Here is a 27,452-nt window from a genome sequence, read left to right on the forward strand (position 1 = left end):
AAATATCACAATTCAAACAACTCAATTATCTACATGTTTTGTTTTATGTGGAAAAGAAAATTTGGATGGGAAGATTTTTAAAAGTGATGTGTATGATAACATAGTTTCTTGGAACACCAATGAAGACTTATATGTAAAAAAAATAATATTGTGGTTATCTCCCCAAATTTGGTTATAAATAGGGGTGCATTGTAATTTATTGAGATAACCCTCATTCTATGAAAAAATCTTTGAGTTCACGATATTTCTCTCTTTGTTTTTCCTTTATTTTTTCATTTAAATATAATTAGCATGTTAATTTCATATTCAAAGTTTTATACTTTGAATATGAGAAGCTAACTTTCCAAAGTTGAGATGAAAATGTGAAACTCTTGGTATGATAATAAGGTTATTAAAAATGTAATAATCTATGTTTTATATTATTTAATCATTATTTATTGTTTATGTTATATTTATTTCTTTAAGCATTATTATACCATACTTATAAATGAGAATTTTGATCTATTGTTGCTGTATGTTACACTAAATTCTTGGAACAATTTAAATGTTAGTTTGGCATTACCAATCATTTAAAGTGGATGTATTGATTTATTATACATGAATATATCATAATATTAATTTCTTGGTACCATTTAAATTTTAGTTTGATACTACTAATCATTTAAAGTGGGAACCTTGATTTAGTGTTTACAAATATATATATATATATATATATATATGTATAGCACAATAAATACTTAACAACATTTATAATTTTGGTATATATTATATACTTAAAAGATAATATTATATAATATAATATAAATATTATTATTTAATATATTGGAACAATTTTATTAAGTAGATTTCAATTATGTTCATTAATGTTAACTTTATTAAAAAACTAAGAGTGGATCCTCTAATCTCAACTACTTAAATTGAAATTTGAACAATTAAAAATTACCAATTAAAGTTTCAAACAATTAAAAGAAAAAAAAAAGACATTGTAGTGGACTTGTAATTACCTTAGCTTCCATGTAGATACGATATTCGGACTCACCGAATTAAAATACTTGTGGACAACCTGCTCTTGGGAGTGCAACAATCAAAGTCGCATCAAGTTTTTGGCGCCGTTGCCGGGGAAGTATAATTTAATTTTAAGTCTATTTAATTTTGTTTATAGTTTATTTTTCTTTCTTTGAATTTTTATTGCTCTTATGTGTTTTTTTTCTTTTGCATTTGCATGAGCATTTGGTCACGTACACTTAGTGGTCGATTCATTCGAAATAACCATTTATTTTCACAAAACATGGCGGAAGAACCCATCCAAGAAAATGTAGATGAAATTAAATCTCAACATGATCATGATAGACGAATAACACAGAGATCACATGAATCCTACACGCACTAGTGCTCATTCATGTCTAGTTTTTTCCCATGATGCATCTCATTTTAATTTTAAGCCTGGTATTATTCACCTTTTACCCAACTTTCATGGCTTAGATTCTGAAAATCAATACATACATTTACGAGAGTTTGAAGAAGTGTGCAACACATATAATGATCTAAATTGTAGCATGAACACCATTCGACTTAAGCTTTTTTCTTTTTCTTTAAAAGATAAAGCTAAAACTTGGCTACAAAATCTTAGATCGGGATCCATTCGAACTTGGGATGAATTGCAATAACAATTTTTGAAAAAAAATTACGTCTCATAGAACAAATTCTTTCAAAAGGCAAATAATCACTTTCACTCAAAAAAAAGGAAAAACTTTTTATCAGTGCTGGAATGTATATAAAGAATTTCTTAATCTTTGTCCACATCATGGTTTTGAAATTTGGATTTTTTCTTAATTTTATGAAAGTTTATCACCTAAAGATAGGCAAATGGTTGAATTTATGTGTAATGGAACATTTGAAGATAAAGATCCAAACGAGGCAATTGAGTATCTCGATTCATTAGCTGAAAATGCTCAAAATTGGGACATTATAGGTACAATCGAACCATTAAACAAGATTCAATCTCCCACATCTGGTGGAGGTATGTACACCCTCAAGGATGAACATGATCTCCAAGCTAGATTTACCTCTTTGGCAAGAAAAGTTGAGGCACTTGAATTGAAAAAGAACGTTCAATTTAATATTCCTTTATTAGATGCAATAAAGCAGGTACCATCATATGCCAAATTTTTGAAAGACTTATGCATTGTGGAAAGAAAATTGAATGTAAAAAGAAAGCATTTTTAGCCGAACAAGTAAGTGTAATCATTCAAAATAATAATACTTTGAAATACAAAGACCCTGGTTGTCCTACTCTTTCATGTATTATTGGAGAACGAAAGATTAAAAAAGCCTTGCTTGATCTTGGAGCTAGTGTGAATTTACTTCCATATTCTATTTATCAAGAACTCAATCTAGGCGAGTTAAAACCTACTTCGGTAACACTTTTACTTGCCCATAGATCTGTTAAAGTTCCAAGAGGTATGGTAGAAGACGTTTTAATTCAAGTTGATAACTTTGTACATCCCGTAGATTTCATAGTTTTATATACACAACCTATTGAAGCTTGTAATGCAATTACTGTAATTTTGGGTCATCCATTTTTAGCAACTTCTAATGCTCTAATAAATATGGAATAATGAAGTTGTCATTTGGTAACATGACCTTGGAGCTTAATCTTTTTAATCTTTGTAAGCAATCACATGACAAAGGAGATGAAAGTGAAGATGAAAATCTCATTGAAACTCTTGTGGAAGAAAACATTCAAAAAGGGAGTACTCGTGACCAATTAGATACTTGTTCAATTGATACTGTTAAATAAAATATTGAAATTGATCTTGATGATTTTATTAGGTATCACTCGTTACTAGGATCAGAGAAAGAATTCGAGGCAAAATATGATAACAAAGATGAACCACCCATATTGGACTTAAAACCCTTGTCAGAAGAATTGAAGTATGCATTCCTTCGAGAAGATGAAACATATCCGGATGGTAATTTTTTCCAAACTAGCAAGTGATCAAGAAGGTAAATTAGTTGATATTCTTAAAAGACATAAAAATGCAATTGGTTTGACACTAAAAGATCTCAAGGGTATTAATCCACTAATTTTCACACACAAAATTGATTTAGAAGAAAATGCTAAAACATCTCAACAACCACAAAGGAGATTAAATCCACACATGAAAGATGTTGTGAAAACTGAAGTTCTCAAATTACTCGATGTTGGAATTATCTATCCTATTGTTGATAGTAAGTGGGTAAGCCCAACACAAGTAGTCTAAAAAAAATCTGGCATCACAGTGATAAAAAATGAAAAATGTGAATTGTTAACAAGTCGAGTCCCATCTAGTTGGCGGATGTTTATTGATTATAGAAAATTAAATGACGCCACTAGAAAAGAACAATTTCCATTACCATTTTTGGATCAAATTTTAGAAAGAGTAGTAGGTCATCCCTACTACTGTTTTTTTTATGGATATTCAGGCTATTATCAAATTCTCATTGTACTCGAAGATCAAGATAAAACTACATTCACATGTTATTTTGGAACATTTGCATTCAGAAGGATGTCATTTGGTTTATGCAACGCCACATAAATATTTAAAGATGTATGTTAAGCATTTTTAGCGACATGGTTAAAAATTGTTTGGAGATTTTCATAGATGATTTAACTGTTTTTGGGAATAAATTTGATAATTGTCTTGAAAATTTGGAAAAAGTTTTAAAAATATGTGAGGAAAAATGTCTTATTTTAAATTGGGAAAATGTCATTATATGATTACTTCTGGGATTGTTTTGAGACATGTTGTGTCATCTCATGGAATTGAAGTTGATAAAGCAAAAGTTGATGTCATTGCCAATTTACCCCCTCCAAAAACCATTAAAGAAATTCGCTCATTTTTGGGACATGCTGGATTTATAGGAGGTTTATAAAAGACTTTAATTTAATCACTAAACCCATTTGTACCCTCTTAACAAAAGATATTGCATTTGAGTGGACTCAAGAATGTCAAAATGCTTTTGATAAAATCATTCGACATTTAACATCAGCTCCTATCATGCAACCTCCTGATTGGTCTTTACCATTTGAAATCACGTGCGAAGCGAGTGATTATGCAATCGGTATAGTACTGGGTCAAAGAAGAAACGGTAAGCCTTATGTGATATATTATCCAAGTAGAATTTTAAACAATGCTCAAATGAATTACTATAGAATTTTAAACAATGCTCAAATGAATTACTCCACAACCGAAAAAGAACTACTTGCTGTAATATTTGCATTAGATAAATTTTGTTCTTATTTGATTGGATCAACTGTCATTGTGTTTACTGATCATTATGCTAGTAGATATTTATTGACCAAACAAGATGCAAAGCCGTGACTTATACGATGGATTTTGTTGCTCCAAGAATTTCACATTGTAGTCAAAGATAAAAAGGAACCGAGAATGTCGTAGCTGATCATTTATCGAGACTAAGTAACAGGATCATCTTGTGAAATGATAACAATTAACAATAATTTTCCTCATGAACATCTATTTCAGTCACTACTACACCTTGGTTTGCTTACATAGTAAATTTTCTTGTGACAAGAAAAATGTCACCACAATGGAGTTCCCAAGATAAAAAAAAATTGAATGAGGTAAAAAAACTTTTATTGGGATGATCTGTATCTGTTCAAGTATTGTCCAGATCAAATTTTTCGACGTTGTATACCCGACAATGAGGTAAATAGTGTCATTAAATTGTCATTCAGAAGCATGCGGAGGACATTTTTCTTCAAAGAAAACAGCTGTAAAAATCTTGCGTGGATTTTATTGGTCCATTTTATTTAAAGACACCCACGAAATATGCAAGATCTGTGAAAATTGTCAAAAATTGGGTGCGATTTCAAAAAGAAACATGATGCCTTTGAATCCTATCATTGAAATTGAAATATTTGATTGTTGGGAAATTGATTATATGGGACCTTTTCCACCGTCGTTTGGATACTAGTATATTTTAGTTGCAGTTGATTATGTTTCCAAATGGATAGAGGCAATTTCATGTCAAACTAATGATTATAAAATCGTCATCAAATTTTTGAAAGAAAATATTTTTAGTAGATTTTGAATTCCTCGAGCCATGATAAGTGATGAGGGAACTCACTTTGTTAATAAACCATTTGCTTCATTAATGGAAAAATATGGTATTATTCACAAAGTAACTACTCCTATCATTCTCAAAAAAATGGACAAGTTGAATTAGCTAATAGGGAAATAAATAAAATTTTGGAAAAAAAACTGTTAATCCAAATAGAAAATATTGGTCTCTGCGACTTAATGATGCACTTTGGGCATATCGAACAGCTTTTAAAACATCATTGAATATGTCTCCCTATATGTTGGTTTACGGAAAACATTGTCATTTGCCTGTGAAATTGGACCATAAAGCTTATTAGGCGATCAAAACTTTTAATTCAAGCATGGATGATGCAACCAAATTGCGCAAATTGCAACTTAATGAACTTGATGAACTTAGAAATGACGCGTATGAGAATTCAATGATTTATAAAGCAAAAATCAAATCATTTCATGATAGAACAATTATTAGAAAATCAATTGAGATTGATAAAAAAGTTTTGCTTTATAATTCTCGACTTCACATATTCCTAGGAAAATTACGATCAAGATGGACATGCCCATATGTTGTAAAACATGTGTATCCTTATGGAACTATGGACATTGAAAATCCTAAAAATGGTGATATTTTTAAATAAATGGACAAAGTCTTAAACTATTTTTAAATGAAATCTTTCAAGAATAGTTTATTTCCCTTTCTGATCCTTAAGTTTTTGTGTTGCATTTTATTTTGTTTGTTTTTATTTGAGGTTTCTTTAATCTTTTTATTTTCCCAGTTAAATGGCAGATAAAGGTACTATGTGACTCTCATAGTCAGTTAAATAAGTTTCCCACAATTGCTGATACAAAAAAAAAATCATTTTTTTCTTTTCGTAAATATTTTCCATCTGTTTCTAAAAATGTTCTAAGAAAAATTTATGCAGGTAGATGTGAAAGATTGAGATTGCTGATGCAAAAAAGAATTCCAGAAGATATTCGTCTTATAATAGAAGCTAAGGTCCGATTAGGAGGAGAAGTTCCACAATCATTGCTCATTCGGTATATGCCATGATTAGGAAAAAACACTTATGCAAAAAACCGAAGGGCCAAAAGGTTAGGGGTTTGTAATAAGTGTGCAAGATGAACTTGTGACAAATGATGCAGATCTTTGGGATGTGTTTCCAATAACATAGAAGATAAAATTGGTTTCATTAAGAATAGGCTGAGTATGAAGTCTTTAGATAACATTTTGTTTACTCTTGAAACGCATTCTAGTGGACACGTGCATATTGAACTTTTCCATTTATGGAAACAATTCCAAGATGAGCCTCATCGTAATAGTCTTAGGAATCCGATTAAAAAAGACCATGTTTGCAAATTTATAAGAAAATTGGATGGGAATCATATCATCGAAAAATAGAATGCGTTGAAGCCGTTTATGAACATAAAACCAGAGGAAAATTGTGAGCCACAATTGCATTATTGTCTATATGCATGTGTGTCATTATTGTTTTTACCGTTTATTCTGCTTACAATTGTGACCCACAGTTTTGTCACGATAACATATTACCCTTATAAAATCTCTCATCTTTTTTTATATTTTCGCAGACCAAAAAGAAAGTAAAAACATGGCTGGATCCTCTGCACAAACATTGAAAAATATTTGTGTATTTTGTGGGTCGAGTCCTGGAAAAAATGAAGTGTTTGTAAAAGCAGCGAATAGTCTTGGAAAGATATTGGCTGAGAGAAAAATTCACTTGGTATAGGTGGATGTAATATTGGGTTAATAAGATATGTTTCAACATCTGCTCATCTTGGAGATAGTTAGGTTTTGAGTATTATTCCTACAGCTTTAGCTGAAAAAGTTATTACATATGTTACGATTGAGGAGGAAATAAAAATTTCTTCTATGTATAAAAAAATCACCAAAATGATTGAAAATTCTCATGCTTTTATCGCATTACCAGGTGGTTCTGGTATATTAAAAGAAATTTTTCACACTTTTTCTTGGCACAACTTAATATCCATAGTAAACCTGTGGGCATGTTGAATATCAATAATTATTATGACAGTTTATTGACATTTCTTGATAAAGCTGTGGAACAGAATTTCATTTCAGAAAATTCACGACGGATGCTCATCTCTGCTTCGACTGCTGACCAATTAATCGATGATTTGGAAGTTGGATCATTGATTCAAAGTCGTGGATTGGTTTCAGTTTGTTATCTCAATAAAATTCCAGGTGATATCTCTTTCAATATGTACTCTCACTACAACAAAAATAGCTTTTCACAGCGCACTATTAACAGCGCACAATAAAGGCACGTCGTTAATATTATTATGAACAACGTGTATGTTTATGTGCGATGTTAATAGTAAAAAAAATTTAAAAAAATCGTGTCTAGACATTAACGGCGTACATTAATCGCACGCCGTCAATATTATTATTCACGGCATGCATATTATTGCACGCTGTGAAAAATAGGCGCCCAATTTTATTTCGCGCAATTTTTACATGATCACCATTTCACGCAAAATTTATAAATCCGATTTTTATTTTTCAAAAAAGATGTCAAATCAGTTTATTAGGATTGGTTCCGTTCAATTATATAAAAATTATGTTAAACCAAATTTCTTAATAAGATTCAATTTTTTCATATTCAGTTTTTATTAGATTTTGTAATAAAAATCATTTTCCCCCAAATAACTTAATTCAAACGATGTAAAACATCCAACAGACCATTTCACGCTTAAGAATGAACAATTGGAGCATGAAAGCTTACAAAGTATATCGAGTGGTCCATAAGATAGTCCAACATATAACGATGACTCTCGTGTATGATATTATGTTAAGATTCAAACTTATAATAATTCAACCTCTAATCTAATTCACACGAAGAGTATTGTTCAAATCCACGTACACAACCATCAATGATTTAATTAAATTCAACATTTTAAGAAGTACATAAAAATAAATAAATTATTTAGTATACATATTTTCCCACCTAGTTAGAAGTATAAATTATGATTATTCAAGTTGTTTAACAAATAAATTAAAAAAGAAAAAATAAATAATATAGAAGGGAGGGGAACATGGGCCGCTAGATTCTTAGCCCATTAACCCACTCCTTCAAGTCATTTCCGTTGCGGCTCAGCGTGACAAACCTCCTCCTCCCGCCTCCGAAAGAGCAGATTGATCGAACAAGCAAATACAAAAGTGTTCTTGTGTTGCTCGTGAATTCCATCGATTTCCTCTTATCGTGCAAGACCATCCTTAAATCGAATCATATGCGGTAAGAGTGGCGTGTACTCTTTAGATTTTGTTAATCTATCTTGAAGTTAGGAACATAGGCAGATTATACAACATCGTTGAATGTTGAGGACACTAAAGCGTCTACATTTGTGCTAAGTGTAAGTTGAATTTCTTATGAAAGTAAATGAATAAAGATGTAGGATTGTTGGATTTTATGTTTGTGAAGGATCGATTGCTCAGCATCTTTGGGATGTTTCAAACAAAATATTCTCCAATGAGCTGCAATAGTTCATGTTCTAAGAATATTAACGCCGATAAATTAAATCGAGTTTGGATTTAAAACCAAGCGGAAGAAACTCGAAGTAATCCTTCATGAAGAATACTGATATATTTAGAAAACATTTTAACTTATGTAAACTGACTAACTGAAATAAGACATATTAGTTTTACATTCTTCAGTTCAGTTATGGTGACAACTGAACTGACGAATACTCCAACTGATCAAAACAGTTTGAAAACAATAGTTAATCAGTTAATTACACAAGATATGTTTATGGATATTCGGAGACTTCAACCGCTCCTACGTCACCCCTTCTATCTCCACGGATAGGATCCACTAGAAAACTTTGATTTATACAACTATTTGTACAAACCCACTAAGCTTGGACTTACATTACTGCCTAACTGAACTCCTAGCTACGACTGAAGGCAGCACCTTCCAGCCAACACTTCTTTAATGTCTATGTGTCAAAGACTACATACACAGGTTTAACGTCTTTGTGCAAGACTTTATTTGAGTGGAAGAGAGTATTTGTGTATGAGAACTGAACAAGGATATTCTCACACACTGAGAGAAATATGCTTCTAATCTAAGCTAATATATTTGTGAAGAGTTCCCTCGACTGGCCTGAATGCTTCTCTCTTTAAGCTGATATGACTTTGAAGCATGCCCCTTTCTTTTCTCTCTTGTATTGTATGTTGTTTGAGTCTTCACTGATCTTCTCTTTATATAGGCGGGATAACTGATTGTACAGTGAGATTTATCTATTGTATCCGTTGCATCTTGAATTTGTTTCTTGGACTTTGTGTCTCGACTTTTCGACTGCCCTTCTGAAACGTTTTGTCTTTAATGCACTTATGCAACGTCCATTATTGTCCTTTGACTGGATAATGGCTTTGTATCTTCACGTACAGCTGGATTCCACTTGTAAGAGTTTGTCTTCATTCATAACTGAAGAATTCTAACTGATGCTTCGAACTGGTCTTTCAGTTGAGCTGGTGGAATCAGTTGACTCGTCAGTGGAACTGATCTCACACTAGTTCAGTTGGGTTTCTTCATCAGTTGAACACTTCTTTAGGCTGGCCAGGCTTCTGAGGTTTTCCTGTTGAATTACCTATCAACTGGACAATCAGCTGGACTGCTCAATTGACGTAACCAGTTATACTGATTCATTTTGGGCGATCAGTTGGCTCTCTAGTTTTGTGATGTAAACGTCTCGAAAGAGATCATAAATGCTGCACACTAAGATAGATTATTAGTAACATAATTAACAGGTTTTGTTATCACCAAAATTAAGATTGCGAACTTGAGAAGTTCCAACAGTTTGTTTACGTGGGTTCCTTTATTCTGTCGCAGATTAATGCTAAGTCTTTATAGGTGATTAGGTTGGTTGTTAAAATTAGGGTTTGGCTGAACATTTGTCAAGTTGAATTGCAAAAACATCAATAATTTTTTTATTTGCTGCTGGAAAGATCATCATATTAGAACTGATTCGAGCCAATTTTGTGTTTAATGTCTTTTCAGGTGTAATATTGCATTTCTTGGTTGAAAATAGTAGAACACTAACATTGGAAATATTGGGTTGAATTACACATGTTAAGTGTTTGATGAATTGTAATATAAATAGGCTCGATATATGATTACGTGTTTGTGTTTGTAGTAATTGGGATCCTTGTGTTGGACTAGATTTAGTTTTGTTTTTGAACCTGAAGTTCGGTGAATCCATTGAATGATGTTAGGCTATGCTATGGACATTGTTTTCTGGCCATTCTCTCGCTTTCTTTTTCATCTTCCTCAATTAATTTTCGTAGAATTTTATTTTTTTCGGTAGCTTGTCGATTTAATGAAAATCCATCTTCCCAGAAGTGTCCAGAAGAATATAATTCATCTTCCACTGATTTCTTTGTTTCCTTTTTTTGGGTCTTTTTTCTAGTTTTTGCTGCTTGGGAGTATGATTTACTAAAAATAGCTTACTTGCTCCTGATCTGAGGTATGTGCAAAATCTTGAAATTTGAATCTTTTCGCAAAGATTCTGTTGGATGATTGTTTGTTGAATGAACTTGAAACTTTTTCCCATCTTCGTTAGTTTCTTGATTTTTCACCCGAGATATCTAATCCTTAATATTCATATTTTATTTAAATTTATGCAAAAGATTTAATTTTCTGCATTTTCAATTCTCTGATTTTATATTTTTAGATTAGATAGATCAACTAAAGTAGTCTTTGATATTTCAGTTAAGTAGCTGTCACTATCCATTGAATCATGTGGACTCTTCAGACCGAATTCAATGGCTATCACATGGTCCAAGAAAGCACGTTATATCTTATACGAAATATATTGTAAATGGACATCGGTTCCACACAATTGATGTTGGAAGGTCGACACAAGATAGTGGTGTTTCAATTGAAGCCGATATTGTTTGTCAATCTAATGCTAATGATAGTTCACCTACAGTAGGAAGACTATCATACTATGGGGTTATACGAGATATTGTTTTACTAGACTACTATTCTTTCAAAGTGCCTGTTTTTAGGTGTGATTGGGCCAATCCTGGAACTGGTATCAAAAGTGCATCACGTTCTTGGTAGATCTTGTTGAAAAGTTTGGGTTGATAAGGTTTTGGTGGAGAAGGTGGACCTAATTCGACCAAATGATGAAATGCAGTTTCTCGAGGACGCGATAGATAGCACGGTAGCATGGTTATCTAAATTTATAGTATTGTGTAATTGATAAATATTATACTGATTTGTGTGTATTGAAAGTGTAATCATTGTTATATATGTACCAGCTAGTTGTTACAGATTCCATATCTTGCTTTGGATTTTCAGACTTTCTGTTTTGATACACTGAAAAACAATGACTTTTATCAATTTTGTGTTAATTAAATTTTGAAGTTGCACTAAATTTTTTGTAAAATTTTGGTTTATCGTTTTTGTTCAGTCGATTGATTTTTCGTGCTATAGATAATAGTATTTGTGGCGTGCATGTATGCGCCGCAGATAATAGTATTAACGGCGTGCGTATAGACGCCGTGGATAATAGTATGAACGGCGTGCTCATGTACGCATGTATTAACGACGTGAGCATGTATTAATCTATCTAAGGATGTTTAAATTTTTATTTGAAAAAAAAAGACAATTGTAATATTCTGATCACTATAAAAATATGATTTACGAAATTTTTTTGAGTGATTAATCATTGTGATAAGGTCGGTTATTAAAGTATGTGGCTCAAAATATACTTGATAAGAATGCCTAAAATTTTAAACCCACACATACTTTGCGAGTGAGTGGAGAGGATTGAGAAAATAGCTTTCGAGCCCTTATTGATCATGAGAGAGGCTATCTATCATTTAGATCTTGAGTTCTTATTTTGAAGGAAAAAATTAGATATTTCCTGTAAAAAAAAAAGAAAAAAATATTGAATATCTATGTAATTTTAAAGTTATATGCTACGACCCAATTATCTCTCATAAAAAAATAAGGAAAAAAAGAAAGAAAAAAATAGAAAGAGAGAAGTATATTGTACAAATTAAATAAATATGTGGTCATGGAGCATATACTTAATCTGATTCTATGATCTTATGGAAAAAAAGATCAGGAAAAAAATATATATATAAGAATAACTGGATTTTGAATCAATGGATTTCCTATAATTTGATTAATTTGGCTCGTTTGTCCGTCTGCATTTTGTAAACCATTTTCCTGAGCATTTATCTGTATTCCAACTTCAGGAGATAAATCGTTCCCGTGAATTGAAAATTTTATTAATCTGTGAGGATATGGAGTTGAGACTCTTATTAGGCAATTTCTGAATGCCATGTACATTTAATTAACTGAAAATAAGCTTTGAATTGATCAGCTCGGATTATTTCATAAATTATAATTATGATGATTTTGATATAAGTTTGACAGTTTTCAACTTTAATTTAAACATTTGGATAGTTCCGATTACAATTCTATTTAAATTAATCAATATGTTTTGTGTTTCTATTAACGTTTAAATTTCTAGGGACTAGCAATAAGCTGGTTGGGGCTTATGATAAACATAAAAAATTGTACATTATATTAAATGTTTTATAATATAAATTTATAGTTTTTTGTTTTATTAAATGTTTAAATATTATCTATTTTATAATAAATTGTATAAAATATAAGTAGTTGTGAAATTATAAGTTTTTACTATTTTTACAGGTTCGATAAAACAAGAATAACCTTGACGTTGCAAATGAGATTAAGATGATTCTTGGACCTGTAGAAAGTTGATGCTAATATCTACAATATTGGTGGCAAGCATAAAATAAAAATCCTCTCATAATTGAGATCAAATTAAGCAACAAATAAAGTTATCAAAAGAGTGGTAGTTTTACCATGCTCTAGTATTTTGACCATATTCTCAAATTACTTTGTCAAATGTTAAAAAACAAATACCACAATTCAAACAACTCAATTATCTACATGTTTTATTTTATGTAGAAAATAAAATTCGGATGGGAAGATTTTCAAAAGTGATATGTATGATGACATAATTTCTTGGAACACCAATGAAGACTTATATGTAAAAAAATAATATTTTTTGTGTGGTTATCTCCCCAAATTTGGCTATAAATAGGGGTGCATTGTAATGTATTGAGATATCTCTCATTCTATGAACAAACCTTTGAGTTCATAATAATTCTCTCTTTGTTTTTCCTTTATTTCTTCATTTAAATATAATTAGCATGTTAATTTCATATTCAAAGTTTTACACTTTGAATAATGAGTAGCTAATTTCCCAAAGTTGAGATAAAAAAATGAAGCTCTTGGTATGATAATAAGGTTATTAAAAGATAATAATCTATGTTTTATATTATTTAATCATTATTTATTGTTTATGTTATATTTATTTCTTTAAGCATTATTGTACCCTACTTATAAGTGGGAGTTTTGATTTATTGTTGGTATATGTTACACTAAATTCTTAGAACCATTTAAATATTATTTTGGTATTACCAACCATTTAAAAAGAATGACTTGATTTATTATATATGAATATATCATAATATTAATTTCTTGGTATTATTTAAATGTTAGTTTGATATTACCAACCATTTAAAATGGGAACCTTGATTAGTGTTTATATATATATATATATATATATATCACAATAAATACTTAACAATATTTATAAGTTTTGGTATATATTATATACTTATAAGATAATATGGTATAATATAAATATGATTATTTAATATATTGGAACCATTTTATTAAGTGGATTTCAATGATATTCAGTTAATGTTAACTTTATTAAAATACCAAGAGTGGATCCTCTAATCTCAACTACTTAAATTAAAATTTGAACAATTAAAAATTACCGATTAAAGTTTCAAACATTTAAAAGGAAAAAAAACAAAAGGTTATTGTAGTGGACTTGTAATTACCTTAGCTTCCATGTGGATACGATTTTCGAACTCATCGAATTATAATACTTGTGGACAACCTGCTCTTGGGAGTGCAACAATCAAAGTCGCATCACCAATGCACGCGCTATCTTCATGGATCTTATGAATCGCGTATTTCATCCATATCTTGATCAATTCGTTATAGTCTTCATCGATGATATTTTGATCTATTCAAAGAGTAAGGAGGAGCATAGTCGGCATTTGAGGAAGACAATGCAAATACTGCAAGATAGGAAGTTATACGATAAGTTCAGCAAGTGCGAGTTTTGTCTTTAGCAAGTGGCGTTCCTAGGCCACATTATTTCTAGAGATGTGTTGAGGTTGATTCAAGTAAAGTCGAGGCAGTGAAAGAATGGCTCGTACATAAGAAAGTAATCGAGATCCGTAGTTTCTTGGGTCTAGCTGGCTATTACCGGAAGTTTTATTTTAGGATTCTCCTCTATTGTGGTATTCATGACCTCCTTGACAAAGAAGAATGCTAAATTTATATGGGAATCCGACTGTCAAGAAATTTTTGACAAGTTGAAGCAAGCTTTGATCTCAGCGCCAGTATTATCGATTCCATAGGGGAAAGGAGAGTTTGTTCTTTATACAGACGCTTCGAAACTTGATTTGGTTGCAGTTTTGATGCAAAATGATCGAGTTATAGCTTATGCATCTAGACAGCTGAAGGTTCATGAGAAAAATTACCCCACACATGATCTTGAACTCACCGCATTGGTATTTGCACTGAAGATTTTGAGACATTACTTGTATGGGGAGAAGTGCAAGATTTTCACCGATCATAAAAGTTTGAAATACTTCTTCACACAAAAAGATTTGAATATAAGGCAATGAAGATGGCTAGAGTTGGTAAAAGACTACGACTGTGACATTAGCTACCATCCGGAAAAAGCTAATGTAGTGGCGGACACATTGAGTAGGAAGACAACAATCACTACTTAATTATCACTTCAGAGACCATTACAGTTCGAGATACAGCGGTTTGAGATGGTAGTATATGTTAGGGGCGAAGGCCCCTAATCTTGCCACCATGACGGTACAATCGAATTTGAGGGATAAAATCCACGAGGGACAGACGAACAGTCTACAGATGAGCAATTGCAAAAGTGGAGGTCGAGAGATGAAGCTAAGGGCAGGAAGCTGTATTCTGAGGTGGATGGTATTGTTCGATATCGATACCGACTTTGGGTTCCTAGTGGCGATTCTTTGAGAGAAGTCATTATGAAGGAAGCTCATGACACGCCTTATTCCACTCATCCTGGAAGCACGAAGATGTACAAAGATCTTCAATTATTGTATTGGTATCCAGGCATGAAGCGAGATATCCTGCGATTTGTATCTGAATGTTTGACATGTCAGCAAGTTAAAGTTGAGCATCAGAGGCTAGCGAGAAAACTTAAGCCACTTCCTATTCCCGAATGGAAATGAGAAAATATTACCATGGATTTTGTTGTGGGATTATCGAGGACTATCAAGGGGTTTAATGCTATATGAGTGATAGTGGATCGTCCTACGAAATCAACGCATTTTCTACATATCAAGACGACCTTCACCATGACACATGTATGCCAAGTTGTATATCCGAGAGATAGTTCGACTGCATGGGATTCCTGTGTCTATCGTTTATGTCAGAGATCCGATGTTCACATCGTCTTTTTGGAAATGTCTGCATGCAGCGATGGGGACTAAATTATTATTCAGTACAACATTCCATCATCAAATAGATAATCAGTCTGAAAGAGTGATTCAAATTTTGGAGGACCTACTTCGAGCTTGTGTGATTTATTTTCAAGAAAAAGTTGGGAACCGAAGTTGCCTTTAGTGGATTTCACCTATAAAATAGCTATGAATCATCAATAGGGATGGCTTCTTACGAGGCACTATATGGGAGGAAGTGTAGATCACCCATACATTGAGATGAAGTTGGTGAAAGAGGAGAATTTGTACCGGACTTGATCAATCAAACAACGAAACTAATAGTCAAAATCCGAAATAGGATGAAGACTGCACAAAGCCGACAAAAGAGTTATGCCGACAAGCGTTGAAGAGAGTTGGAGTTTGCAGTCGGTGACCACGTATTTGTGAAAGTAGCACTCCTGAAGGGTGTTATGAGATTTGGTAAAAAGGGCAAGCTCAGTCCGAGGTTCATATGACCGTTTGAGATTTTGGAGAGGATTGGAACACTAGCCTATAGAGTGGTGTTGCCACTTATGCTAGCCGAAGTGCATAATGTGTTCCACATCCCGATGCTGAGGAAGTACAAGAGTGTACTAAATTATGAGCCCCTACAATTAACTCCAAATATGTCCTACGAGGAAAGACCTACACAAATCCTAGGAAGACAAGAAAGAAGATTCTGAAACAAAGTCATTCCAATGGTCAAAGTCAAGTGGTTAAATCACTCAAAGAAAGAAGCTACTTGGAAAACCGAGAGGGACATGAGGAGTCGCTACCCGGAGTTATTCGGTAAGTTCTAGTTTCGCGGACGAAATTTCATTTAAGGGAGGGAGGAATTGTAAGGTTTAAAAATATGATGGCGTAATACAACGGCATGCAAATATAGGGAAAAATAGCAAATGATTTATTAAATAGTTTTAATGAGATGAATTGATTATGATATGCATGATTACATGATTTAAAATAGGGTTTACTTTTAGAATGCATAAAATTGTATTTTTAAAGGTTATTCAAGATGCGATCGAGGAACGGAAACCAATGGCTGAAAAAGAGAAAATATTTTTATTAAATAATTTTTTATTTATTTAAAATAAGGTTAATTCTATATGATATTTTTGGAGAATGAGTAGTTTTGAGGTGATTTTATAAGCCGAAACGTGTTTTTAAACGTTATTCGATTTTCGATGAAAATATGAACTTTTTCAGAACTCGGCTAATAATTTCACAAACTTTCCTAAACAAGATATTTTAAATATTCACTAATAGGCTTAATGGGCCTATATACTATGATTAATGGGCCTAAGCTTGCACACATATTTTATATTAAACTTCAAGCCCTAAACCCTAACCTAAAAATTATAAACACATGCCCCACCCCTCTCAAACACACTAGAACTACTCCTAGCAGCATAAACACACGCACACACGAAAATTGTAGAAGGGAGAACCACGGTTTTGAGGAAGTAATCAGCCTATAGTTTCTACATCGTCGTTCGTGCGTAAATTATGCAAACGCATGCCTTAACTTTCTTTCAAACATTTTTCACAGCATATTATGAATATTTTTTCAAATTTTCATGAAAAATATGTTGCACAAGTTTTATTTTCGTTTCTATGGGCATACATGCATATTACTTGTGTTTGATGATATAAAACTCTTCCTAATGATGCATAAGGGGCCTGCCATGGTATTGTAACATGGAGAGACGTTTTTCAAACACAATAAGGGTCCCTAGTTGCCAAACGAAAGGCTACACACGGATAGGAGAATGCTTGAGCGATGGTATCATGTAATGGGCACTAGAATTCGGCTAGGAAGAATCAGAGCGTGCAACTCGACCAGTGATTGCCAGGGCTCGAGCTGGACAAAGTAAGGTGTGCAGAAGAGTCCTAGCCATGCTATGACTCAAGCACGACAGCTGGGGAAGAGCCCATGTGCGATGGGACTCTTCCCATGCAGCCTAGGGATGTTCCGCGCAAAGGGGAGCCGCGGCTTGGCGAGGGGGTCCAGGCTAAGTCTAAGGGTGGTCTAGTGAGGGTATCAAGGGGCTGGGCTCAGGAGGTGCCTCGGGCGAGGAGTCCTAGTGGCGTTAGGAGGCCTAGGTGCAAAAATGAAGGAACGCGCACAGGTTCTTGTTTGGGTAGGAGGCTGCAGCGTGGGATAGGGGCTAGTTCAAAGGGTCAGGTCTGGCCATTAGGGTCCATAGGTGGTCTGGGACGAGTTTTCCTCGAGGTGGTTCGGGCTTGGCTCGATGAAAACGAGAGATGGTTCGAGGGTAGGCTAGCTAGGGTTTGGTTTTTTGAAATATATGGTTGAGAGGTTCGAACCATGGTCCATGGGGGTTGATTCATGGTTCACAAGGGTAATTTAGGTATAAAAAGTCCATGTTTAAAGTTTGAGATTAAAATAATAAATTTTGAATTAATTCAAGAATTAAATGCTCTACGAATTAATAATTATGACATTAAATAGAAAATCTCGTATTTAAGCTAAATAAAAATATTAAAAATTTAATTTATGCTTTAAATATTATTTGGGATAGTCTAGAGTCGATGAAAGTAAGAAAAAGCCAAAATCGAGAAATTCTAAGTCTACGGGTAAAACGGTCATTTTACACCAAAAAATGTTAGACGTCTTGGCAGTGCCCTGAATGTTTTAATATATGCTAAAATATTTATTTTAAATGTTTATGAAATTTTATTACGAAACATTAAAGATAAAAGATGTGTTGCATGCTTGGTTTAAAAGAAAAATGATATATATATGCATGAATTTTTATATATGATGAAAATATGAAAAGTTGAAGGAGGTGAACTAATTGTGACTAATACGATGATTATGATGATATGTAAGGCCAAAACTCAGTTGACGGGTGAGAGTGTAGCTGATGCCCCCGCCGCCCAGTACTGTGGTTACACGTATATGGATCCATCGACCTTCAGCTGATACGAAAGTCACAATTAACGATCTGAATTCAATAAAAGGAAAATGTATACGATTATGATGAAAAGAGAAATTTATATGATGAAAGGAAAAAATTTTAAGTTTATGCATGTTCATGGAAAGTTATTTTATGTATACGTATTTTCACTGTTGCATGTGATTGTATGTGTATTACTTGTTATCATGGTTAAGGTTTGCCTGAGTCAATAGACTCACTAGGTGTGATTGATACAGGTGAGCATGATATTGACGCTGTTGAAGACTTGATGGTTGATCTTGCTGGACTGAAGGTGCACATGACCCGAGGACCAGCGTTAGTTTTCGTATTTAAATTAAGTTTATGATTTAAGTTTACGTTAAAGATTTTTGTGAATTTTATGATGTTTTTGAGATGTTTTTGAGAGGATGTTAGATTTAGTCTTAATTTGAAATATTGTTAAGTTTAGGTTTGGTAAACGATTGACGATTTTATGTTTTGAATTATATACTTTGAATTTTCAAATAATAGTGGTTGATTTATTTTAAATGGTACAAAGGTATTTTAAAAATGTATTGATATATGTATGGTTTCGGCCGATGAGATGGAAAAAAAAAATTTCTAGTACTTTTTAAGAAAAATGAGCAGTGGACGTTTCAATAACAAAGTAAAATATTCTAACATACACCTCACATTTTGATCATGGCTCTCGATCATCTTTGTACCATATAATATCAAATATTACATAAAACCGTATAATATCATATATTATCAACATATTATCATTAAATCATTTGTTTTATAAATTCGTCAATAGCCATCATAATTAAAATAAAGTAATAAAAACATTTATTTAATTATCCAATTAATTTTTTAATATTTAAATTTATGCTAAAACACATTTTATTTTGAATAATTAAAATCATATCTTAATTATTTATTTTATAATAAAATTCCACAGTTTTATCAAAAATTAATTTCAATTTGTAAATTAGTCAGATTTTCACAAAATATCAATGTAACTAAAATTTTTTCAAAAGATAAAAAATTGCTCCAGGACAAAACACCTTTAAGCCCATGGGGCAGAACTGCCCGAGACCATCTAAGGCAGTCTGATCATGCCGCGTCTGCTGCCTGAACACTTCGACTAGCAGTCGCGGGCTAACCCTCATCGGCAGTGTAAGGTCCAGGAATTTAATTAACGTAAAATGAATGCATGTAATCTAGGAGTTTTATTTAACTTATGTGTTTAATTATTTTTATGCATAATTATTGCATGGTAGAATTTATTTCATGAAATTTTAAAAGTTCATGCATTAGGATATCTTGATATATTTCGCGCTCGAACGAGGAACGGAGACCGGAGAACAAGAAAATTATTTTTATTTCATGATTAATTTTTATTAATTATTATAAGGTTTTTTAAAGGTATTTTTCAAGAAATGGGCTTTATTGGGTATTTTTACCCTGCCAGAGCATATTTTTCAGCGGTGCGTAAATTTTATTGAATCGGGGGACTTTTTAAGGGTTATAATATTTTCAAAAACTTTCTAACACGAAATATTTTTCGGGAGTGTGTTTAGATTTAATGGGCCTATTTTTAAGCTTATTGGGCTTAAAACTCTTTTTAAACTTTTAATTGACAATTTAGGGCCCATTAGCTTATTATTATCTATTAATAATAATGCTAAACACCCTTTTAACCTAAACATAATTATCCCATTCGGCCGACACCCCACCTCCACTCAGCTTTCTCTCGGTTTCAATAATTCGTCATCTGCAAGGCTCAGCCATAGCTTGTTCTTGCATCAAAAAAATTCTCCGGTGCTTCCCCGTTGCTCATCTCTTCAATATTCTCGCATAAAAGATCAACAGACATGCTTTGTATCATTTTTTACGCATCATATACGTTTTATAAGCTGAATAATGTGTTCTTGCTTTAAAAGTTTCGATCCAGCCATATGCATAGGAGAGTTTCGATTTTCATGTGTTTTTCTTGCTCCCTATGTTTGCACTCACGTTTTTCTCGAACTTGCAAGGGGCTGCTGTTTTCTTGTTGGTTTAGGGACTGAACATGATGACAAGAGGCTGCCTTGAGGTGTAGACTCATGGCTGGGGTTGTTGGTTGAAGGGCCGAGAGAGAGGGAGGTTGCGTTTGGTGTGGGTTTTTAGTAGATCGCAGTGAATGGTTGGATCCGGCGGTGCAAGAGGCGATCAAAGGCTTAAACAAGCCATGTGGGGTTTGAGTCACGGCTGAGGATGGCTCGAACACTGCTAGAACCACCCCTGAAACCGATCGAGCGTGGTTTAGGAGGATCGGCCGCGAGCTGTGGTCCCTTGGGTCAAGGGAGTGATCGCGATCTCTAGCATGCATGGGGTTGGTTCCGTGGGTAGGTTAGGTCCCTTAGGGTCTTGTCTAGGTCCTAGATGGCTGGGCTCGTGACTGGTGCGAGCTGGTTCGAGCCTAGGGGAGCTAGAGTTCGAGTGGTGCATGGAAGGGTTAGATAAGGGATTAACAGAAACTGTCCAGCAACTTTTTGGTACGTTCAGAAATGTTTTGGGGCTGAGTCTTGATGGTTTTAGGACCTTTTAAGTGTTTATAAGAAGTGGTAAAGAGTTTGGAAAATTTTGGTTAAGTTTCGAGTCGATTCGGGTTAAAACCAGAACCCCGGTCCAAGTTATAAAACAAATCGGTTAAGTTGTAAAATAGGCCGATTTTACGTTTAGGAATGCTTATAAATGTGTTTTGGGATATTTTAAGGAGTTTGGTAAGCTTCGGGTCTATTTTAGAGGTCCAGGGGTAAAACGATAATTTTGGGTTTCCAGGGGCAAAATGGTCATTTTGCACCCGGGGTGAGATTTTGGTCCTGCAGCGCCCTGAGCACAATCTTATCATGTTTTTAAATATTTATGCATCATGGTCATGATTTTTATGGAAGTACGATAAATACTTTGCATGCTTTGTTTAAAGGAAAAATTATGTATATGCATGCTCTTATTTAAGTTGTGAATACGATGACTTGTTTTGAAGGATGGGAGTTGGTTGTGACTAATACTGTGGGGACCCGGACGCTAATCATCTTCTTAATCATCTTTGGGATTTAATTATCAATTAAGATAAACAGGGTCTAAAATTTTTTCTTTAAAATGCGGAAGGTAATGTAATCAATCTATTATACAAACCAGTATAATAATACAAATCTTGTACAACATGCTTCTAGTTCAACCTAATCGAAGGTTTAACTACTAAATTTCAAGTATTAAACCAAGTCTACATCCAAGTCCGGAATCAGCCCTCTAATCTCGATCTCTCATCATCTTCTTGACCTCGATCTTGTCCGACCTGTTGTCATGCACACATACAAAACAAGACAACAGCCGGATTCTTCGGTGAGAATAAATCCCACTATAAATAATGTATACATGCAGTTAACTAAATTAACATAAAAGCATGAATTATATCTTATTACATGTAGCATAATCAAACAACATGTATCAATACCAGTCTGTAATTAAAACATGAATCGTAATCTACGAAACATAAATCAATACCAATCTGTAAATCAAGTTCTAGTCTCGATATCTAAGACTCGACTCATCTCTCATTCTAATCTAGGGATCCCGATCTAATTTAGACTTTGGTATGCTGTATCGAATGTCTACAATAGACGTCGATCTACATCCAAGCTCATCGATACACCGTAAGTCTAGAGTCTACGCGGTTCTGACAAAGACTCGGCGGTTCTGCCCTAGCTAGGCTGATCTGCCCTAGACTCAAACTCTGGCTCTGCTATAATTCAATAGACTGAACATATCAATCTGATAATCTGCAAATATCAATGCAGTAAAGTAAAGTATGTGATTTTGGGAAACTCAAGTCAAACCTAACTCGAGTTGTGCAATCCCGAATCAACATTTATTTATACCTTTCTCTTCACGATCTGATGAAGACGAAGTCTCGTATTCCAATCTGTCCATACCCAGTCTGTCAATGACAATCGCATAATAAAATATCAGTATATAAATCAATTCAAGACTTGTTCTGATCAATACTCAAATCAATACATAATCTGATCCATATCTGAACAAGGCCCAATCTAATTCATATCAACAATATCACGATACAATCGAAATCATTACTGAATCTGATCAATCTAAACAACTGATGTTTCGACGGCATAACGATACAGTCTCGATAACCCCGTCAATCTCAACATCACAGAGATACTACCAGAATTCACAATCAGTATCAATACAATTCGTAATCTTAATATCGGTACACTTAATATCAGTAATAACACAACTCTGATATCAAATCTCAATCAATATCTTTCGAAAATCATAATAATTGTATAAACAGTCTATTCTTTAATCTGACTTCAATTATACACTGTTTACTGTAGCAGAAACACTATATCTGATTCATATTCAATTCTGACATTATCATAATTTCAAATCATGTCTAAACGTAACAAAACTTACGTCCAGTTGTAGCTTTCGTTGTTAGGAACTCGGTACTGAAGTCGGATTAAAAATCGAACGGACGGATTTTGCATAAATCGAATTCTAAAGTCAGGAATCAATTTTTCCAAAGTTTCCTCGATTTCTTCATTTGCTACAGAATAATGAATTGTGTATATATATATATATATACATCTGGTACTACACGATCACCCCACATGTCACTCTTTCATTTTGCATGCCGCGCGCATATGCGCGCCCAAGGCCCGCGCATATGCGCCGGAAGCTTTATCCGGAAATTGCCACTGGAGTGCTCGCGCATATGCGCGCCCCATCGTCGCGCATATGCACGAGACTTACTGTCTCGTGCACACACCCACTCGCGCATATGCGCGCCCATCTCGGCGCATATGCGCCCAAGGTTCTGGACATTCCGCGCATGTGGGCGCTTACACGCCGCGCATGTGCGCAAAGGCACACCCTCGCACATGTGTTTCGCGTCTGTTCTCGTCTTTCCCGGTCCACTCCGTTCCGTCTATAATCACTTCAATTAATCAATAAATCATCTCAGATTAATCTCAGACTACGGTAATTACACCCAAATCAGTTCAGATTACGGTAATCAAATTCTTGGGCCTTAAATTTCTCCCCCTCTAAGATATGATTTCGTCCTCGAAATCATAGGCAATCAAATCAGATAAAGAAGGAATGTATAATAGAGGTTACTTCAGCAAATTCATTCTATCAAACCATTCTGATAAAATTACTTGGAATTACTGGCTATACAACATCTGTATATACCAATCCACAGCTTATACCAAATCTATATCATCAGCTGTGATCAAATCTGTTTATCCCAGTCAAGGATTTACTCAATCTTCGGCTTCAAATACCAATCGTCACCATCCGACGTCGGCATATTAAGTCTGTTCATTCGAAGCTGGTTTTCATCCTTTTCTGAATCAGCTTCATTTTCTTTATCAGATTTCTGCTTTTATCAAATTCAATCTCAAATGTCACCGTAATATCATTCCCATTTAGCGGAGATCTGCAGTACTCACTGTACAATGTCTTATCTGTGGTTATCTCAATACTCGTTTGATAGCTATCATTATACAGTAATTCATAAAGTGACAAGACATCAGGTCACTAGTGCTAAAACCCAGCACTACAGTTCCTGGATATCCTCCAGTATCTAGATAGTTCATTCCAACTATCCGTCAATCTATAAACCATAGATAAAATCATGCTATACATTCTGCCAAAAACACAAAATCATGCGAAATCACAATCTGATATACTCTATTTCGGCATTCTAGTTCTTCTGACCACTTTTTCTGACATCGATCTGTGTCATTTGATCATGTTTGTACGTTATCTGGTACAAACTAATAGATATAGATTGAACAATCTGTCAATCAAAATCATATTACATCACAATCTGGAAAGTATTGCAGTGATCTCATTACGAAATTCATCGAAGTATACACCCCATGTCTAGTCAGAAATATACAAATTCTGCAATAAATCTTTTGATTTCTATCTTTCTGTCTTCATTTATTGGCAATTCAGACATTTCAGTACAAGTTCTGCCAACATTTCAGTACCAATTCTGTCACAATTGATTTAATCTGTCTATATCAAAACTATCTGTTCGAATTATCATATACTTTCTGTTACCTGAACGACTACTGAATCCATTTCTGTGCGCTTCTGACCCTATCTGTCATTTCCAATTCGAATTATTGGGTATAAACAATCAGTTAATAATATAAATTAGAGAAAAATACCTACCTGGTATTCGGTTCTGATTATCGATATCAAATTCTGTTGCACAATTCTGAAACATTTGACATTACAAGACAATCATTCTCACACAGTAAAATCACATATCTGTCACTCTAATCGATGCTCTGCTCTGATTATCGAAATCTAATTCTGAACCTTCTGATCATATTTCTGACTCACTGAAATTCTCGAATTCAACTCTGATTCGAATTGAACTGTATATAATCTCAACGGTTCACAATGCTCTGTATCAAATACGGCTGTAGAAATATAACAATACTCAGGCAGACACAAAATAACAATCGTATAAGATAATCTGCCAACTCAGACCAAAAATAAATTTCTGACAATTCTGACATTTCTGAAATTTCTGATATTCCTGATATGTTTGATATCGGTAACATTCTCAGTCACTGATTCTGATCTCAACTGTGTCAAAATCAATCGGTATACTAACTTCAGATATCGCATATTATGAGTACAATCAGTTTCAAGCATGATTCTTATCTGAATAATTTCTGTATACAATAATCACAATTCTCAGAATATCCCATTCAATCTTCAGTTATTCGATTCAATCAATCAGATGCTGCGAATATATCAAAATCTCATAGATACAACGAGCATGAAATCATCAGAATATCTCTGAACATACTGAAACATGCCAAAGATAAACACTAAATCAGATGTAACTCCTGGTCGGTACTCTTCTACTGATCTTTCAATTCTTTCAATTCATCAGTGTCATTTTGGACATTTAATCTCATTCTGTACTGAATTCTAAAATAATAAACAGTACCTGGTCTCAATTCAATTCTGAAATCTATCTTTCTGATATAAAGCAAATCTGAAATCTTATCTGGGCAAACATCAGCCAACTCGTACCTCATTGGCAAATCTGCCAATGCTAGACTCGATTTCAGTATGTCTACTGAATACATAAGGATACCATCTGTTCCTTTCTGTATCGATCGAGTCATAGACAATACACAGATATCAAAGGAATTCTGAATCTAGAATCCTTACCGTGAAATCTTTACTCCTCAGCCATATCTGGTCTGAATCTTATACTCTCCTGAAAGGAATCTATAATAGTTCTGTACTTGTTCAGCATATTAATATCAATAATGCCATCAAATCAGAAAACACAAGTACATCATAATCTAACTCGGTCTCATTCTCATCTTACTGTAGTATACAATATTTCACAGAAATCTCTGATATCAATCTTTAATTCCCAAAAAGTAAGGGAATTAATACTACAGTACAAACAGACTCAAAAGATACCATATATATCAATGCAACTCAGTCAAAGATAATCATAGGAAATGCATCAGTATATATCAATACATATGCAATATAATCATAAAAGAACAGTACATGCCACTATATCATCAAGTGTGCTCTGGGTCTGTTCCTCGGTCACCACCACCAGATGGTCCTGCTCCCTGAAATCTTCGGGAACCTCTCTGTGGACAGACTCTCGCAAAATGTCCAGACTGTCGATAGATATGACAACTACCAGTCACTCCCTGGCATTGCTCTGTGGAATGTCTCCCTCCGCAAATCCTGCAATACACTCCAGTATAACTTGGGCTGGAACCACTGGAGCTAGTTGAACCGCTCAGTCCGCTCCCTAACTTCTTGAATGGCTTCTTTCGAGCTTTCAGCAAATCTTGCTTTCCACTCGTGCTCCCGCGATCAAATCGGAGAGGGGATTGCTGTGTATGGGGTTGCATCGCACACACCCTTTTTAATTGTCTAATCAGACTCGCCTCCGCTCTCTTCGCTTTACTCAAGGCATCAGCAAAATGATAAGGTCACTGCATATTCATCAATGCAACTACCTCCGAGTTCAATCCTCTGATGAACTGATCCGCTACATCTTCATCATTTCCAATTACATGAGGAGCAAAACGCAGTAGAGTAGAGAATTTCGCAACATATTCTTCAATATTCAGTTGGCCTTGTCTCAAATTCTCAAACTCTGCTTTCTTGTCCTCTCGGTACGAAACTGAGAAAAATCTTCGATAAAATTCAGTTCTGAATATTTCCCACGAAATCACTGTAACTCTATGTTCTAGCATTCTTTTACTTGTAATCCACCAACTCCTGGCAGTCTCTCGTAACTGGTGGAATATCAGTTTAATTCTCTGCTCATCTGAATAATCAATTAAATCGAACAATATTTCTATGTCATCAAACCAGTTCTCACAATCTTCAGACGTCTCGGTACCACTCAGAATCGGCGGCTGAAATAACTGAAATTCTTTCAACTGTATTTCTATCTGAGTTTCTGATACATCTATCTGTTCAGTCGAAGTACTACCCCTTTCTGGAATTCTCCGTGGAGGTATATCTGCTTATCAAAACATTAGTACTCAAATACTACAAATATGTTCCAATCTTTCTCTGATCATCTTACTGCTGATCATGAATCAGATCTGATTCATACTCACTAATACATAATACCAACTCAAATCAGATAATCAGGTAACCATGTATTTCAAAGCAGTAAAACATAATCTCATGCTAGCATACACA

The 27,452-nt window shown here is 33.9% G+C and overlaps 1 long non-coding RNA gene across 1 annotated transcript; it reads left to right on the forward strand.

Moving 5' to 3' along the window:
* Positions 1–8,212: 8,212 nt before the first annotated feature.
* Positions 8,213–11,416, forward strand: LOC142556475 (uncharacterized). The gene is made up of 3 exons (XR_012822631.1): positions 8,213–8,374; positions 10,548–10,604; positions 10,850–11,416. It is a non-coding gene; the product is annotated as an uncharacterized LOC142556475 (long non-coding RNA).
* The last annotated feature ends 16,036 nt before the right edge of the window (positions 11,417–27,452 follow it).

This window comes from Primulina tabacum, chromosome 9 (assembly GCF_025594145.1).
Source record: "Primulina tabacum isolate GXHZ01 chromosome 9, ASM2559414v2, whole genome shotgun sequence".
Taxonomy (NCBI): domain Eukaryota; kingdom Viridiplantae; phylum Streptophyta; class Magnoliopsida; order Lamiales; family Gesneriaceae; genus Primulina; species Primulina tabacum.